The sequence below is a fragment of the Marmota monax genome, unplaced genomic scaffold, assembly GCF_021218885.2.
Source record: "Marmota monax isolate L192 unplaced genomic scaffold, Marmota_monax_Labrador192_F-V1.1 WCK01_AAM20220418_F8-fsc00081, whole genome shotgun sequence".
Lineage (NCBI taxonomy): Eukaryota > Metazoa > Chordata > Mammalia > Rodentia > Sciuridae > Marmota > Marmota monax.
Window position 1 is genome coordinate 8,826,569 of NW_026695234.1, and position 18,800 is coordinate 8,845,368.

At 34.7% G+C, this 18,800-nt stretch overlaps 1 protein-coding gene across 1 annotated transcript in view; it reads right to left on the reverse strand.

Annotated features, from left to right (window-relative positions):
• The window catches only part of LOC124088921 (NXPE family member 1-like), a 240,957-nt gene extending 228,512 nt beyond the window's left edge, over positions 1–12,445 (reverse strand). The window contains exon 1 of the mRNA XM_058577119.1: positions 12,396–12,445. The gene's annotated coding sequence lies outside the window, so the exon portion shown is untranslated. The remainder of the gene's footprint in view (positions 1–12,395) is intronic.
• Between the last annotated feature and the right edge of the window lie 6,355 nt (positions 12,446–18,800).

The following is an 18,800-nucleotide window of genomic DNA, read 5'->3' on the forward strand; positions in this document are numbered from 1 at the left end:
TGGGCGATCCAATTACTGGAAGCCCTGAGTCTGGCCTGAAAACACATGCTAGTCAAACTGTCACTGCATGACAGAGAGTATGCTTAAATGACCCAGAGAAAATCAAGAGTGAAGAGTGGTTTACATAGTGGAATACCAGTTCTGGAAAACCACCTGGCTTCCCCTTCCCCCTCCCATGTGGCTGATTACAGCACTTACTGTGAGAGAAATGCCTGACTGGGAATTCAAAAGGGTGGGAGTGGGAGAAAATGAGTTCTGAGACTAAATCAGAGGCCCCGAATCATAAAAGTAGTGGGCTAAGAATAAACTCATATACCCATATACCACAGAGGGGAACCAAAAAGAAAGTCCTGGGGTACAGTCTTCCGGTGTGGACCTGAAACTGCAGGGCCTTGGAAGTATGCTGACTTAAAATCTCTAGACCAATAGGCTCCAAGAAAAGAGCATTCCTAAGCCTATATCCCATCTCCAGGAGTTCTACCTCTGGAACTAACCTTATCACCATAGCAACCACAAACATCCTGAAGGAAGAGCTAGCATCAAACTCCAGACAACCCCTCCTATCAGCTGAGAAGAGAAGCTGAGAAACTTTTGAACTCCAAAGTAAACAATTGTTTAATTTTACATCAAGATCTTTTGTTTCTATTTTTTTCTCACACCTCTCTCTACCATTTTGAAACAAAGTATTCTTCATGCATCTGTTTACTGAGGATTAAAATGTCTGAATAGTATATTATAGTTTTGTTGTGTATTCTTTTGTTTTTACTTTTTCCTATTAATTTCTCTTTCACTTTTTAAAAATTTTTTACCTCTATCTTCTCTCCTCCTTTCTTATATACATCACATCCTTCACCACTTCTGTTCTCTCTTTGTTCACTATTTGAACTTGTAAATCCTTCTGCAAACTTACTGTATATATTGTAGACAAAAATTGAACACACCATTTTTGTTTATTTAGACAAGACTGTAGACCTATATACAACCTTAAACTAAATAGCAGCTATTTAGTTTAAGGTTGTATATTTTTTGCATTGGATGTTGTTAATATTGGTCTCCCCTTAAAGGAGGGATACTGGAAACCTTCAGGGACACTATAAGTCCAAAAGATAGAAAATGTACTGCCTCAAATCCACACTTCTAGATGACAAGACACATTAACAACATGAAAAAACAAGAAAACAAAGCACTCCAAACAAACCAAGATGCTCTAATAATAGAATCCATTGACAACACAATAGAAGAAATGTGTGAGAGGAGTTTATAATGTACATAGTTAAACTGATTTATGGCATAAAGGATGATGTAAGGAATGAAATCAGAGATAAATTTCAAGAGGTGAAAGATCACTTCAATAAAGAGATATAAATTCTGAAAAGAAATGAAGCAGAAATCCTTGAAATGAATGAATCAATAAATCAAATTACAAATTCAATGGAAAGTATCACCAACAGACTAGACTGCTTGGAAAACAGAACCTCAGGCAATGAAGACATAACATATAATCCTAAAATAAAGTTGACCAAGCAGAGAAGATGGTAAGAAACCATGAACAGAAATTTGAAGAATTATGGGATAATGTGAAAAGATCAAATTTAATATTTATAAGGATAGATGAAGGCATATAGATACAAACCAAAGGAATGCACGATCTTTTCAATGAAATAATATCAGAAAATTTCCCAAACCTAAAGAATGAAATAAAAAATGGAATACAAGAGGCTTACAGAACCTCAAACATACAAAGTTACAATAGGCCCACACCAAGGCATATTATAATCAAAATGCCTAACATAAGGAATAAGAATAAAATTTTAAAGGCTGTGAGAGAAAACCATCAGATTATGTATAAGGGAAAGCCAATTTGGATCTCAGCTGATTTCTCAACCCAGACACTCAAAGGTGGGAGGTCCTGGAATAACATATACCAAGCTCCAAAACAAAATGGGTGCTAATCAAGGATGCTACTACACTACACAAAATTAAGCTTCAGATTTGAAGATGAAATAAAAACCTTCCGTGATAAAGAAAAGTTAAAATAATGCACAACCAGAAGGCCTGCACTATAGAACATTTGCAACAAAATATTCAATGAGGATGAAAAGAAAATTTAAAAAGTGAAAACCACCAAAGGGAAGAACTACACTAAGTAATAGTCAATCAAAGGAGAAACAAAGTCAAATTAAAAACCAGAAATAAACCAAAACTACCAGGAATACAAATCATATCTCAATAATAATCTTGAATGTTAATAGACTAAACTCACCAATCAAAAGATACTGACTGGCATATTGGATTAAAAAAAAAACTAGGCTCAACAATATGTTGTCTCCAAGAGACTTACCTTTTAGGCAAAGACATCCACAAACTGAAGGTTAAAAAATATCAAATAAAACATACTATGTGGATCATGTAAACAAGCAGGATTTTCCATCCTCATATCAGATAAAGTAGATTTCAAGCCACAGTTAATCAGAAGGGAAAAGAATGACATTTCATGATGCTTAAGGGAATTATACATCAGCAAGACATAACAATCATAAATATTTTTGCCCCAACAGTGGAGCATCGACATACATCAAACAAATCCTATCAATTTCAAGAATAAAATGGACCACAAAACAGTAATACTGAACACACCACTCTCACCACTGGATAGATCTTCCAAACAAAAACTAAACAAAGAAACTGTAGAGGGGCTGGAGATGTGGCTCAAGCAGTAACGTGCTTGCCTGGCATGCACGTGGCGCTGGGTTCAATCCTCAGCACCACATAAAAATAAAATAAAGATGTTGTGTCCACTGAAAACTAAAAAATAAATATTAAAAATTCTCTCTCTCTTTAAAAAAAGAAAGAAACTGTAGAACTAAATAATATAACCAATAATTTAGACTTAAAGGACATATATAGAAAATTTCATCCATCAATGAGTAAATACACTTCCTTCTCAGCAGTACACAGATCCTTCTCTAAAATATACCATATCTTATGCCACAAAGCAACTCTTAGAAAATACAAAAAAAAAAAAAAATAGAGACACTGCCCTGCATTCCATTCCATATTCTATCATAATGGAACGAAGTTAGAAATCAATGGTGAAATAAAAAATAAAAGCTACTCTAATATCTGGAGTCTAAATAATAAGCTATTAAATGGCAAATGGATAACAGAAGAAATCAAGGATGAAATTAAAAAAATACTTAGAAGTACATGAGAACACCAATGAACTACATCAAAATCTCTGGAACACTATTAAGACAGTGTAAGAGGAAAAAAAGTTCATTAATCTCCAGGATATATAAAACACTCAAAAAAACTTAACACCCCAAAAAATAAAAAATAAAATAACTCATGAACAAATGGGCTCAGAAATACTTCACAGAAGAAATACAATCAATCAACAAATATATGAAAAAAATGTTCAACATTTCTATCAATTAGAGAAATACAAATCAATACTACTCTAAGATTTCATCTCACTCTAGTCAGAATGGCAATTATCAAGAATATAAAAAACAATAAATATTGGTGAGGATGTGGGGAAAAGGTACACTAATGAATTGCTGGTGGGACTGCAAATTGGGGCAACCACTATGGTAAGTAGTATGCAGATTACTCCAAAAACTTGGAATGGAATCACCATTTTCCTAGGTGTCCACTCCTTGGTATAGACACAAAGGACTTAAAATCAGCATACTACAAGGACACAGTCACATCAATGTTTATAACAGCTCAATCCACAATAGCTAAACTATGGAACCAACCTAGGTGCCCTTTAACAGATGAATGGATGAAGAAATATTGTGGTATAGATACATAATTGACTATTAGCCTTAAAAAAAGATGAAATTTAATGTATCCGCAAGTAATGGATGGAGCTAGAGAATATGATGCTAAGTGAAGTAGGCCAATCCCAAAGAACCAAGGGCCAGATATTTTCTCTGATATGTGGATGCTAATTCACAGTAAGTGAGGAGGGGCTAAGGAAGAAGAGAGGTACTTTGGATTAGACAGAGGGGAGTGAAGGGAGGGCAAGTGGTATGGGGTTAGGAAGGATAGTAGAATGAATCAGAAATTATGGCCCTATACGTATATATGGCATTTGCAGGTAAATAGATGCTAAATGAGTAAGACAAACTCAGAAAATCAAGGATCAAATATTTTCTTTCATATGCAGAAGAAGTTAAGCAAAATGAGGGGGAAAAATAAAGAGAATTCAACAAAAAACCTAATGATGCATCTTGTTGTCTTAGGAAAAACAAGAAACAAGCCAATCCACTAATCAGCAAATGTAAAGAATTAACAAAGATCATAGCATAAATAAATGAAATGGAGACTGAAAGAACAATACAAAGCATCAAATGAACAAAGAGTTGGTGGTTTACATTGTAACTGAAATATACAGGAATATTAGGAAATATTTTGAGAAACTATATGCCAATATATTGGAAAACCAGAAGTTAAAGAAAAATTTCTGGATATATATGATCTATCAAAATTGAACCAAGAAGATATTTAAAAACCTAAATATATCAATAACTAAGAATGAGATGGAAGCATAAACACAAAGAAACAAACAAAAAATGAATAGTCCAGGACTGAATGGATTAACTGCTGAATTTTACCAGCCATTAGAAAATAACTAACACCAATGCCAATCAAACTGTTCCATAAAACAAAAGAGAAGGAACCTTTCCAAATGCACATAATAAAACCATTACCATGCTACCCAAGCTAGATAAGGACACACTCAAAAAATACATATAACTAGGAGTCAATATCCCTGATGATCACAGATGTAAATATTCTCAATAAAAATACTTGCATATGGAAATCACATCACATTAAAAGATCATATGCCATTTTCAAGTGGGTTTTATTCCAGGGATGTAAGAATAATTCAACATATACAAATCAATAAACATAATTCAGCATATAGATTAAAATCAAAAACAAAATCTCGTGATAATCACAGTGTATGTAGAAAAATCTTTGATTAAATTCAACATCCCTTCCTGGAAAAAAAATCCCTTAATAAATTATGTATAGAAGGATCACATTTCAATATAATAAAGGTTGTCTATGATAGCCCATAGCTAATACCATAATGAATGGAAAAAAATCTGAATCATGTCTACTAAGGTCAGGAACAAGATATATATCCACTTCCATGACTCTTATTCCACATAGCACTAGAAATGTTGCCCAAAGCAATTAATCAAGAGAAAGAAATAAAAGAGATACAAATAGAAAACAAAAAAAATCCCTGTTTCTAGATGATAGTTCTATACATAGAATACTAAAGAGTCTGTCATAAGACTAGAACTGATGTAAAAATCAACAAAGTAGCTAGACACAAAATCAACATACCAAAATCAGCCATTATTTTGATACTTAAGGGTGTGGAAGACATCTACAATCAAAATTACAAAACACTGAATGAAGAAATTGAATACCATACTAAAGGGTAGAAATATCTCCCACATTTATGGGTCGTGAGAATTAATATTTGTAAAATGGATATACTTCCAAAAGCAATCTACAGATTTGATGAAATCTCCATCAAAATATTAATGACATTCTCCACAGAATAAAAAAAATTCTAAAATTCACATAGTAGCACAAAAGATTCTAAATAGCTAAAGTGATCTATTGAGACAGAGATAGAGAGAGAGAGAAATAGAATGAGTGTGCATGCACAATGCTGGAGACATTGCAATAACTATTTCAAAATATGCTAAAGGGCCATAGTAACAAAAACAGCATGGTACTGGCATAAAATACATACAAAGATTAATGAAACAGAATATTTACTGACTCAGAAATAATTCTATGCATCTACAGCCCACTGATTTTGAATATAGTTGCCAAACCATACTTTAGAGAAAAGACTGCCAACAAATTGAGATGGAAAACTGGATAGCCACGTAGAGATGAAATCTAGATCCCTCTCTCACACCCTGTACTGAAATCAACTCAAAATGGATGAAACACCTTAATGTAAGACCCGAAACTTTAAAGCCACCAGAAGAAACCATGGACGAACACTTTGAGATACTGGCACAGGCAATGATTTCCTGGATAGAACTCTAATAAGAGCTCAGGAGGGGAAAACAAGATTGGACCAATGGAATAATGACAAATTTACTTCGACATAGCTGAGAAAACCATCCAAAGAGTGGAGAGATGATGTAGAGAATGGGAGAAAATATTTACTACCTATTCAATTGACATGATTAATATCCAGAATATATAAGGAATTCTAAAAATTGAACAGCAAAAAACAAGTAGTGAATTAAAACATGGACAAAAGACTTGAATAAACACTTCTCAAAAGAAAAAGTACAAAGGCCAATAAATACAGGAAATAATACTCAACACCTTTAATCATCAAAACTATACTGAGATTCCATCTCACCCAATTAGAATGGCTATGAGCAAAGAAACGAAAGATGAAAAATGCTGGAGAGGATGTGATGTGAGGGGAACCACACATGCTGTGGGTAGGATTGGTAATTAGTATGCAAAACAGTATGGAGGGTCCCCCCAGATAATAATAGAACTAACATGTGATCCACTGCACCACTCCTGGGAAGATACCCCAAAGAAATGTAGTCAACATACAAAAGATACCTGGATGTCCATGTTTATTGTGGCACTTTTCACAATAACCAAGATGTAAAATCAGTGTAGGTAACAATCAATAAATGAAAGGATTTTTAAAACGTGGTATATATGTACAAAAACTTCCATGAAGAATAACCTCATGCTATTTTCAGGAAAATGGGTGGAAATGGAGGTCATTATGTTAAGCAAAATAAGTGGCAAACAGAAAGAAAAGTATCACGTGATTTTTCCCATAGATGAAAACTAAAAGAATTTTTTTAAAACAAAATGATCTGAAAGTAAAAAAGATTGTATTACAACATGGCAAAAGTGTTGGAGAAGGAGTGTAGGGAATAAGACAGGATAGAAGGGAGGATGGACATGACCAATGCACAATATAAGCATGATGAAAACATCACAGTGAAACCCATTAATTTGTACTATTTGACAACTATTGCATGTTAATCAAAGTAAATAAAGTGGATAATTACCTAAAATTCTGAAAAAGGAAAAACAAGCCAGAGCATTCATATGATGAAATATCATTCACTGCTAAAAATAATATGAGCTCTTGAAGGATGAAGAAAATCAAGAAACTTAAATGGATGTTATTAAGTGAAAGAAATCAACCTGAAAAGGCTGAATAATGTATTATTTAAGTGATGTGACATCATGGAAAAGGCAATCTATGTGGGCAATAAAATTATTGGTTACCAGAGATCAAACAGGAGGGAGGGACAACTAGGCAGGGCACAGGAAATCTTTACAACAATGAAATTACACTCTACAATACTATAATGGTGTAGAGATGTCATTACATATTTGTCCATACCCATGGAATATACAAAATCAAAAGTGAATACCAATATAAACTATTTACTTTGGGTGCTACTGGTGCATCAACAATTTAGGGATAATAGATGGCTGATACAATCTTCCCTGGTTGATCAAGCTTCCCACTGAAGACTTCCGTTGTAATCTTCTACCCTGGTGTGTTCCTAGCACATTTTTTCTACTTCCTTATCTACAACATCTATATTTCCTATCCTTTTCACATTTTTTTACATGTTTCTTATCTAAATTAATCCACAGACCAGTGCCAGTCCATGAATTGCTTGTTACTGGTCCTCCTCAAGGTAAGCACAGAAGGTGATAGGAACATTCAAAACTTGCAGAACAATTTTACACTGTCATGGCATTAATGCAGATTTTTATTGATTTTCAAAAGTAGTCCTAGGTGACAGGAAATTAAAAGCAAAAATAATTGACTTTGTCTTTCACCCATATAATTTATGGAAAACTGCACCAGAGATATTTGATTTACATATGTTACTTGTGAACTTCCAAACCAAATCTTAGGAATTGGCACACGTTTGGGGCACACAGGTTTAGAGAGATGTAGTTGGCAATACATACATCAGAGCTGAAGCAAGAGCTGCATGACACAAAGGAAGGTATTAGAGGGAAGGACATGATGTGTAGACACTCCTCCTCAGCAGGAAAATGAGCCACACCCCATTTCCCTACCCTCCAGAGCAAACATGCCTTCACACTTAATAGGGATCCTGTCCAGGCTGATAGCAGTCTCTCAGCCACCCACCTGCTCTCTGCACATGTTCACTGGCACCGCTTCCTCCCATGGGGATCTGTCCTGAGACTCCAGGTTTTCAGAGGACACTCTGCCCACATAGCAGAACCAGGCGGGGTGTAAGTTTACACTAGGACCTCAAGCACCATAGCTGTCATTCCCAAGAGTCTCTCATATGGGAAGAGAAGCAGGTAGCTTGGACAATTTCAGACAAATGTTCAGTTAGCTGAGCCTGTGAAATTATATCACCTTTTAATTGTACTACTCCTGTTGAAAATTTTTCTTTTTAATTGTAACTAACTGTGTGTATTTTGATGGCTGTATACATGGTGGGATGAACACATCTTGTTAATTAGCAAATCTATCATTATCATTTCCTTGGGGTGGGAATATTGGACACTGTTTTAGCTGTTTTAACATGTACATTATGATGGAATACACTCACTATGCTGAACTGTACAACAACCAAACTTTTTTATTCTGATCCAATCATCAAACAGAAACTTTGTACCTATGATTATATGGTTTTTATTGCTTATTCAAATCCATGACCTAAGACATTACGAAGCCAGTCGATATTGTATACAGGCTGAAGGAAACAAAAATGTTTACAAATGAGGAACAGAAGGAGTTTTACACAGCTACAAGTGCTAGTTAAGAACTCACAGGACTTTACCGACTACTCAGGTGGGAGATCGCAATCAGGTGAGTAGGAAAACTATGGAGACTCTGCCATTCTCTATCTCTAGTTCTTCCAACCATCAGAGCAAAGGGGAGAGAAAATAAATTAGAAAGACCATGTCTTTGCCAAGGTCTTCTCCCAAGTAAGACAAAGAAAAAAGAGGGAGAATGTTTAGATGATAAGTGTGGAAAACAAAACATGAGGTGACAGTCTGTCTTCTAACAAGGACAGGCTGGTTTTGAGTATGACGTGGCTTGAAGATAAAGTATTTTCCTAAGAACCAACTAGCAGTAGTACCCAGACCTTCATGGGGAGCAAGTGTGTAAATTCACTCAGCTAACATCTAGATGGAGAAAGAGAAAATATGCCAAGAAATCCTGTTTGCACCTGATAATATTTATTTGTCTTGTGTCATGTGTGAAATGTCCAGATGGAAAATATACAAATGTGCTACAGGATTTCAGCATATGGCAGACATCAGAGTGGTTTTGTTCTGGAAAGAGTTAATTGTTCTGGAAAGCTTTCTGGAGAGATGGGTTCTAACTTGAGGACAGACCACTGAGTTTGGTTTGGTGCAGGGGCAACCCAGCCCAGGGGGGCAGCAGGAGCTCATCAAGATAGAAATGTAAGAACCTTTTTAAATTTGTGTTTTTAATATGTGTATGTGTATATACAATGCCTTATATGTCCTTTTTAAATTCACATAAATAATTTTTGATAAACATTTAGCATACTTGTTACTTTCTTCACATAGCACTTCACAACAACACTCCTTGTATATAAACATAGTGAATTTCTTCTATATTCTGGGGACTGTCTCTCAATACACATCCAGCATATTTTTCTTAATCATTTTATAGTATCACATATTAAATCTATTTAATTCCCAACAACTATGCAGACAAATATTCAAAAGAAGTAAAATTTTGCATTTGATTTTTATTGACCTGACTGAGAAACATTCTGTGATTGCTCAATGGAAACAAGACCAATGTGCCTAACATGGCCACTTATCATGTTTGTTTGTTTTGTGTGTTGATATAAAGGAATTATAAAAATAGCACTTGTATTTCTATATGTCAGCCACATAAATTCTTTTCAGAAAATGAAATGAAAATACAGATAGTCAATGTACACACGTATATGTTCTTAGTATATATTTTATACATGTATATATAAATATAATTTATAATTCCAAAACTAACAGACTAGCCTGTGACTTCCTTTTAAGAGCAATCAGAAAAACTGAAAAAAATTATTTTTACTCCTTATGAAGGATCAGTGAGCTGCCAAGACAGTGCAGGCTTGAGAAAGTAAAAGACAGGCAAAGAGTAATTTACAAACACAAGAGAAAAATGGGGAAATGGGGTAACATATTCAAACTGCTGAAGCTCCTCTCCTCTACCAACAAAGACACAAACAAAATCACATCACAATATAGATTTATACTCAGCAAAATATCCCTCAAATATGACAATAAAATAAAAGGAAAATTTTTAATTTTCAAAATTTGTCACTAGAAGATGTAGATAGAATATTAAAGACCATTCTTCAAACAGAAGAAAAATGCCTCCAAATGAGAGGTACGCAAGGTAGAATGAAACAAAGAGCCATTAAGTGTACAAATATAAATGTATTGAAGAAAACATAGTAAGTATATCTGCTATAATTCTTATCACTCTAGGATTTAAATACCTAACAATACAAATGACAAAAAGGAGACGGAAGTGAATGCCAATGGAACATGACTTTGTAAAGTCCTTCAGTGCTACCAAAAAATATATATAAGTTCACATTTATATTAGACATTATGAAGTCAAAGATGGATGCTGTAATTTCTCCAATAAAACAAAAGCAAAATGAAAACAAAAATAAAACAAAATGACTAAAGCATTTTGTACACCTGAAAACCTGAGGGGAGGAAATTGAATAATTATAAAATTTGACTAATGCAAAAGGGGAACAAAAAAGGAACAAATGGAAAGGAGAACAGGTAGAACTTACAAATAAAAACCAACTAGTGACATAAAATTACAATGATAGTAATGCAAACAGACCAGGAATTTCCAGCAGCAAAAATGGCAAGTCACTCGTCTGGAACTAACATTTCCCACATGACAGCATTAGACTCTGGGGAAAAAATGTTTTGAAAATAATTACTTTGAAGCACTAAAGAAAGGTCAAAAACTGCAGATAATGGAGGATATTTTGGGTCCTTGAAAGAAGGGATTCACGCCCAGTTGGAGCTATGCTTTAAAGGCTTTTGCCAGCCAAGAAGCCTCAGTGAGCGTTGTGCTGTGCAGGGCAATTTCAATTCAAGCAGAGAAATGCAGACTTTTCACGCAGGCATCATGATAGAGTTCAGAGAAAGAGAGGCTGTGGAATCATCAGGAAGGAGAAAGCCACAGAGAGAAAGAGCCCCCAGATTCAGGTATAATCCACTCAAATCCTTGACTGAGCCCTGAGCTGCATATGCACAAGGGAGACTCCACAGAGCCTAGCAGAAAGCAGCAGCTAGGAAGCCTGAAATGACTGAGTAGGGCTCTCATCTGTTGCCAAGCAGGGAAACAGTCTGTACTTGGAGGTCCATAGAGTACTTGGTAGAAATCCCAGGCTTCTCAAGACCCACCTTGAAAATCATCAAATTGAGAATTCACAAGTTCAATCAGAGAGCTTTAAACCATAGTCACAATTAGAAATATTCAATATTGTTTGTAGGGCAATTCCTCCCCAATATACCAGAGAAATAAATAAGAAAATAAAGAGAAATAAAGTCCAGCTGGCTTTTGGTAGTTAAACATCTACTTACTGTGTGAATTGGTGATTCCACTCCTGGGTATTTCCCAAAAGCAAATGAAAATCTGTCTGCAGTATAGAGAACTATATGTGGACATTTATAAAAGCAGTTCTATTCATATATTCCAAACTGGAAATAACTCAAATGATCATAAAATGATGAAAATACAAATGTTATGGTACATGTATAAAATGGAATAATAGTCAGTAATGCAACAAATCAGAGGAGTGATAAGTGTACCAACTCAGATGAATCCTCAAAAATAGACACTGAGTCAAAGGAGACAGATTAAAAAAAAGTACATTCTACACAATTCCACTTACATGAAAACTTTGTTTTATCAATCTTCTCAATTAGGAATACTGACACTAAATCACAGGAGTTATAGCAAATACTGTGGCATATGATACAATTATTAAAGAATGGTGAAATATCATCCATACATATCACAGCTTTGGAATTATTGTACATATAGTCCTGCTGCTAAATTTTGTATTTTTGTGTGTTAGTAAAGAATTGTTACTTGTGCCTGTAACAAATGGAGTTACTTAAAATGTTGTGATCATTATATCTCAGTGACTGAGCTTGTTATCACTCCGTATGTTGCATTTCACATATTATAAAAATTTGGAGAAGGTCAAAGGCTTCACAAGGTGACCAAGGGTGTCCATGTTAAAAAGAAGTTTTAGGAACCCCCACTTCCAGGATGTTGTCATTATACTCACTGTCAATGTGAGGCTGGTGGCATGCCTAGTTTGCAGCAGGCAGGAAGAGGAAGAGCCTGGAGAAAATAAGTCATGTGTTGCCTCTGTTTATAATTCCACTGCAGAGACAGCAATCCCAGGGCCAAACCTGAATGCCACGGCACCTGGGAAATCATTAACTGTGTTGCCACATGTCCAGCTACAAGTTTCTATTACCAGCAGTGGAAGGGTCAACGCTTGCCATCTCTGCACGTTTACTTGATAGTGTCTGAGGATGACAGCAGATGAGCAAAGGAGACAAATGAGGCAGAGAGTGCCCAGGGTTCTGAAAGGAGATGCCACTCGCAAATATTGTAGAGGAAGAAGAAGAGAATTTGAGGAAGGGAAATATTCTTTCCCTTCCTCAAATACACAATATATATTTGTGCATTTTATACATAATAGTAGGATTTGTTGTTACACATATGAACATGCACAAAATAAAAAAAAAATATGATTTGGTCATTTGCATTCCCCAGAACCTCCCCTTTCCTTTCCCTTCTTCCTTCAGTTGGTTTCCTTCCTAAATCAGAGGGATCTTCCTTCTATTTTCATGAGATTTCCCTCTTTTTTCTCATTTTACTCTCTAGCTTTCACATATTATTTTACTTTTAAATTTCGTTCTTTTTAGACATACACAACAGTACTGTGTATTTTGACATATTATACATACATGGAGTATAACTACCCCTTCTCGGGGCTGTACATGATGTGGAGTTACACTGGTCAGGTACTCATATATGAACACAGGAAAGTTATGTATGATTCATTCTAGTGTCTTTCTATTCCTATCCCCATGACCACTGATTTCCTGAGTTGGACTTATTTTGCTTCTCACGTTCCATCCACTTTCCTGCAAAAGACAAAATTTCTGTTTTCTGTATGGCTGAATAAAATGCCATTGTGTATATATACCACATATTCTTTATTCATTCATTCATTAATGGACATCAAGACTGATTCCATAATTTGGCTGTTGTGAATTGTGCTGCTATAATGCTAGGTGTGCATGTATGGCTACGGTATGCTGAATTTAATTTTTTTATGTCTTCACATGTACTTTGTATAATAATGATCATCACATTCCACCATCATTAATAACCACATGACCATTCCCTTCCTTTCCAACCCCTCTGCCCTATCTAGAGTTTGTTTATTTCTCCCATGCTCCTGATCCCTATCCCACTAATCAGTGTCCTTATATCAAAGAAAACATTCAGCATTTGGTTTGGGGGGATTGGCAAACTTCACTTAGAATTATCTTCTCTAACTCCATCCATTTACCTGCAAATGCAGTGATTTTATTCTCTTTTATTGCTGAATAAAATTCCATTGTGTATATATGCCACATTTAAAAATATCCATTCATCTATTGAAGGGCATCTAGGTTGGTTCCACAGTTTAGCTATTGTGAATTGTGCTGCTGTAAAAATAGATGTGGCTGTGTTCCTGTAGTATGCTGTTTTTAAGTCCTTTGGGTATATAGACTGAGGAGAGGCAAAGCTGGGTCAAATGGTGGTTTCATTCCCAATTTTCCAAGAAATCTCCATACTACTTTCCATAAGGTATAAATAAGTGTACCTTTTCCCCCACATCCTCGTCAACATTTATTGTTGTTTGTCTTCATAATGGCTGCCCATTCTGAGTGGAGTGAGATGAAATCTTAAAGTGGTTTTGATTTGTATTTCTCTAATTGCTAGTGATGATGAATATTTTTTCATGTGTTTGTTGATTAATTGTACATTACCTTCTGAGTAGTGTCTGTTCAGGTCCATGGCCCATTTGTTGATTGGGTTATTTGCTATTTTGGTGTCTAGCTTTTTGAGTTCATTTTATACCCTAGAGACTAGTGCTCTATCTGATATGAGGGGTAGAGGTTTTCTCCCAAGATGTAGGCTCTCTATTCACCTCACAGATTGTTTCTTTTGCTGAGAAGAAACTGTTTAGTTTGGGTGCATCCCATTTATTGATTCTTGATTTTAATTCTTGTGCCACAGGAGTCTTAATAAGGAAGTTGGAGCCTAATCCCACATGATGGAGATTAAGGCCTACTTTTTCTTCTATTAGACACAGAGTCTCTGGTTGTATTCCTAAGTCCTTGATCCATTTTCAGTTGAGTTTTGTGCATGGTGAGAGATAGGGGTTTAATCTTATTTGTTGCATATGGATTTCCAGTTTTCCCAGCACCATTTGTTGAAGAGGCTATCTTTTCTCCAATGCATGTTTTTGGCTCCTTTGTCTAATATAAGATAATTGTAGTTTTGTGGGTTAGTCTCTGTGTCTTCTATTCTGTACCATTGGTCTACCTGTCTGTTTTGGTTACTATTGTACTGTAGTATAGTTTAAGGTCTGGTATAGTGATGCCACTTGCTTCACTTTTCCTGTTAAGGATTACTTTAGCTCTTCTGGATCTCTTATTTTTCCAGATTGATTTCATGATTGCTTCTATTTCTATGAGGTATGTCATTGGAATTTTGATCAGAATTGCATTAAATCTGTATAGTGCTTTTGGAAGTATGGTCATTGAGCAAGAGCAAGGTAGGTAGATCTTTCCATCTTCTAAGGTCTTCTTTGATTGCTTTCTTTAGGGTTATGTAATTTTCATTATATAGATCTTTCACCTCTTTTGGTAAGTTGATTCCCAAGTGTTTTATTTTATTTGAGGCTATTGAAAATGAGGTAGTTTTCCTTGTTTCCCTCTCTGAGGATATGTCACTAATATACAGAATTGCCTTTGATTTATGGGTGTTGATTTTATATCCTGCTACTTTGATGAATTCATTTACTAGTTCTAGAAGTTTTCTGGTGGAACATTTAGGGACTTCTAGGTATAGAATCATATCAGCAAATAGTGCCAATTTGAGTTCTTCTCTTCCTATGTGTATCCATTTAATTTCTTTTGTATGTCTAATTGCTCTGGTCAGTGTTTCAAGAACTGTGTCAAATAGAAGTGATGAAAGAGGGCTTCCTTGTCTTGTTCCAGTTTTTAGAGGGAATGCCTTCAATTTTTCTTCATTTGGAATAAAGTTGGCCTGGGGCTTAGCATAGATAGCCTATATGATGTTGAGGTAAGTTCCTGTTATCCCTACTTTTTCTAGTGTTTTGAACATAAAGGGGTGCTGTATTTTGTCAAATGCTTTTTCTGCATCTAATGAGATGATCATGATTCTTACCTTTAAGTCTATTGATGTGATGAATTACATTTATTGATTTCTGTATGTTAAACTAATCTTGCATCTCTGTGATGAATCCCACTTGATCATGGCGCATGATCTTTTTGATATGTTTTTGTATTCAATTTACCAGAATTTTATTGAGAATTTTTTCATCTATGTTCATTAGAGATATTGGTCTGAAGTTTTCTTTTTTTTATGTGTGTCTTTGCCTGGTTTGGGAATCAGAGTGATATTGGCCTCATAGAATGAGTTTGGAAGTGCTGCCTCTTTTTCTATTTCCTGAAATAAATTGTAGAGTATTGGTATTAGTTCTTCTTTAAAGGTTTTGTAGAACTCGACTGTGTATACATCTGGTCCTGGGCTTTTATTGTTTGGTATACTTTTGTTGGCATCTGCTATTTCATCACTTGAAATTGATCTGTTTAAATTGTGTATATCATCCTGTTCAATTTGGGCAAATTATATGACTCTAGAAATTTGTCAATGCCTTCTATATTTTATTGGAGTACAAGTTTTCAAAAATAATTTCTAATTATCTTTTGTACTTCTGTAGTGTCTTTTGTGATATTTTCTTTTTCATCGTGTATGTTGGTGATTTGAGTTTTCCCTCTCCTCTTCATTAGCATGGCTAAGGGTCTGTCAATTTTATTTATTTTTTTCAAACAACCAACTTTTTCTTCTGTCAATTTTTTCAATTGTTTCTTTTGTTTCAATTTTATTGATTTCAGCTCCGATTTTAATTATTTCCTGACTTCTACTGCTTTTGGTGTTGATTTGTTTTTCTAAGACTGTGAGATGTAATTTGAGGTCATTTATTTTTTGACTTTTTCTTCTTTTAAGGAATGAACTCCATGCAATGAACTTTTCTCTTAGAACTGCTTAATAGTGTCCCAGAGATTTTGATATGTTGTGTCTGTGTTCTCATTCACCTCTAAAAACTTTTTAATCTCCTCCTTGATGTCTTCTCAAACCCACTGTTCATTTAGTAGCGTGTTATTTAGTCTCCAGGAGTTGGAATGGATTTTATTTCTTCTTTTATCATTAATTTCTAATTTCATTCCATTATGATCTGATAGAATGCAGAGTAGTATCTTTACTTTTTTACATTTGCTAAGAGTTGCTTTATGGCATAGTATATGGTCTATTTTAGAGAAGAATCCATGTGCTGCTGAGAAGAAAGTATATTTTCTCATTGAAGGATGAATATTCTATATATGTCAGTTAATTCTAAGTTATTGATTGTATTATTGAATTCTATAGTTTCTTTGTTCAGCTTTTGTTTGGAAGATCTCTCCAGTGATGAAAGAGGTGTGTTAAAGTCACCCAAAATTATTGTGTTGTGGTCTATTTGACCCTTGAACTTGAGAAGAGTTTGATGAATATAGCTGCTCCATTATTTGGGGCATATATATTTATAATTGTTAAGTCTTGTTTGTTGTTAAGTCTTTATTGGATATGAAGATTGAAACATCTGCTTGCTTCTGCAGTTCATGTGAGTGGTATGATTTTTCCCAATCCTTCACCTTCAGTCTGTGGATATCTTTTTCTATGAGATGAGTCTCTTGGAGGCAGCATATTGTTGGGTCTTTTTTTTTTTTCACCCAATCTGCTAGTCTATGTCTAATGATGGTGAGTTTAGGCCATGAACATTGAGGATTATTATTGAGACATGATTTGTATTCCCAGCCATTTTTCTTTATTTTTGGTATTTAATGTGAATTGCTTTCTCCTATGATTAGATTTTCCTTTAGTATAATCCCTCCGTCTGCTGATTTTAATCATTGTTTTTCATTTCCTCTTCTTGGAATATTTTGCTGAGGATGTTCTTTAGTACAGGCTTTCTAGTTATAATTTTTTTAACTTTTGTTTATCATGGAAGGTTTTTATTTCAATATATATGTATGTATATATATACATATATATGTATATATGTGTGTATATATATATATATATATATATACTACCACACATGGAGTGAGGTTGGTAAAATTTCATTGTATTAGCCAAAGGGGAATGAAGGGAAAAGATATGAAGATATGAAACAGAAACAGGAAAGACAAGGAAATGACTCTGACATAACTTTTCTATATTCACACATGAATACACTACAATGAATCTCCACATCATGTACAACTAAAAGCCTACAATACTAATTAGAGTAAGATATGATCTGCGTATGTGTAAATATGTCAAAATATACTCTACCATCACATAGAACTAAAAATAAGAAAATTTAAAAATATTTCCTAAAAGTGTATTGTCCAATTCTCATGTATTTATATATTTTCGGTATCTTTTCTTACTACTAATTCTTGATTTCATTCAATTATGATCAATAAAATGCAATGAATTATATCACTATTTTATATTTGCTAAAATTTTCTTTGTGGTATAAACTATGATCTATTTTGGAGAAGTTTTCATGAACAGCCGAGAATAAAATGAATTTGGCTGTCACTGAATGAAATATATTATAGATGTCTATTCAATTCATTTGATTTATAATACTTTTTAGGTTTGAGTGTCTTTACTGAGTTTATATCTGAATGACCTATCTAGTGTGAAAGAGGTGTTGAAATCACCTAGTATTATTCTATTGGAGTCTATCTGCATCTTTGAGTATATGTTCCTCTACTAGAGAGATTTTCAACTGAATTTTCATATGATTTATTGTACCTTGCATTTCCAAGATTTCTGTTTGGTTCTTTTTCAGTATCTTTATCATTTTATTGAATTTCTCATTCATATTCTGTGCTGACTTATTGAATGAGCTGTCAGCTGGCGTGGCCTGGAGCAAAAGCTGGTTGAAATAGCTCTCAGCTTCCTTTTTCACCAGTAAAAGGGAAGTACTGTCAACTGAAGTTTTGTCTAGACAAACTGTGTTCATGCACTCCCAAGGTGAGGCTGATATACCATTCTAAATGGGAATTTCCTGCAGCTAGGTTTAGCTTTAATTAGAACTTTGGGAATTTTTTAAGATGGTATCTGCCCAGAGATATTAGATCAATACAATGCTAGAGCCAGGAAGATGCTGATCTCAGGGTATCCAGATAATTCTACTCCCAGGTCAGGATAACCAACCTTCCCCAGGTCTCACACTCTCCATCACCCATGAGAATGGCGTGCCCAGGACCAGTCACAGTGTAATCATGCCTGCCTCATCAGTTCCTAGACTCTTTTCTTTTCTTTAATTTTTTCTAACTAGTTGTAC